The following is a 1,618-nucleotide window of genomic DNA, read 5'->3' as shown; positions in this document are numbered from 1 at the left end:
TGATTATTTTTGGCTTTAATCTTTATACGTGAATGGGTTTTTTTTCCGTAGTCTGACAACATTCTGTAGACCATTGTTTTTTTCAAAATGGCTGGTATTTCCTATTCTTCTTATTGGAAAGGAAGCCCCTTTCCAGGATCCTTCGGAAATGGTAGGAAGCAGTGGCCATTTATAGAATGGCACCTTGGTTATAGGCCCCCTGGAGCTTAATTTCCACTGCAAACAATGATGGAGGGTAACCACCTTGAAAGAAGAAATTTCTCTTGTGCTAAAGCAACGTGGCTAAGGCAAGCAGGACACGGCCCTGTTCTCCCCACATCTGAAGTGCAGGCAACATTTTATCGGGGTTAACTAGACATACTTGGCTTCCATAAACTTCCGCTGATTTCAGAGGATTTAATTTCTAGGTCCCTTAACATGCATCCAAGGATAAATCATGGATCAAAACCTGGGACACTCTCATAGGTCACAGTCCAATAAATGGAATTGTTTCTTCAAAAATCTCCCCAGCTGCCTCACCTGGACACAAAATAGTCACAGTATTGAATTTAATATAGAGAACTCATTGTTCAGATACCAAAATGGTACAGGCTAAAAGCTTCCTGTCTCTTTCTTTCCTGCTTGTTAATAATGCTTTTATCATCTTGATATCCCATTAAAATTATTGAGCTGTTACGCTATGTAGGCTGTCACAGTGCTGGAAACTATTTCCAAGCTACCATTTACTCTTGGGAGAAGTGACTGATGCACCCATACACAGCCTGTGTGCAAGTCTCATAGCTCATATCATCACCAAGCATGGAAATGAAAACCCCAGTTGTGTGCTGCTCATAAACCTAGTGTAGAAAGTGCTTTATTTTCTCCAGTGCCCAATTCTTTGTCCAGGATGTGCACAGAGCCTAAACAACAGTTGTAGCATGTACTTTATCTCACTTTTCAATTCTGGGCCTTCTCCAGGTTGAACAATAGTCACTTGGCTCAAAGAAGACAATGGGAGTCAGTATTAGTCATCAAGGGCAATTAACAAAAGAAGAAGATATCAAGGAACTCTCTTTTTTCTAAGGTAGCAAATGCTGTTACGGTCACTTCCAGCCACTGCTGTGCCCAGAACGTGGCATCGCCGCTTGCTGACACACAGCAGTAGGTCAACTTCAGGTGCACAAACTCAGGCCAGCCTCAACCACGGGGCTGCACCCAACAGTCAGTGGACACCAGGGATAGGAAGCTTCTTGAGTTTGCCAAGTTGACCAACTTCACTGCTGAGCTGTTTGTGGAGCTGTAAAAAACAAGAGGTTTTTCTTCTGGCATGAGTCAGCGAGCGGCACGCGCCCCCCGCGCCTGGGCAGGTGCCCGTCTCTTGAAGGGAGGGCGCTGCCCAGGGGCTTTAGGCCCCACCGTGGCAGGGGCCCGATTCCTCACCGGCTCTGAACACCGCAGCCCAGCCCAAAGCCCCGAGCCAGGGTGCGCTGCTCCGCGGGCAAACGGGGCTGGAGCTGAACCCAGAGGTGTCAGAGGGGATCCGGGCATCAAACAGCCCTGGGGTGCCTCTCCGCCGGCCGAACCGCTCCCCGGTTTTCCCGCAGCCCAAGCGGGATTGGGTTGAAGACAGTGCGGGCGG

The sequence above is a fragment of the Alligator sinensis genome, unplaced genomic scaffold (assembly GCF_000455745.1).
Source record: "Alligator sinensis unplaced genomic scaffold, ASM45574v1 scaffold250_1, whole genome shotgun sequence".
Lineage (NCBI taxonomy): Eukaryota > Metazoa > Chordata > Crocodylia > Alligatoridae > Alligator > Alligator sinensis.
Note: the sequence above shows the minus strand (reverse complement) of the source record.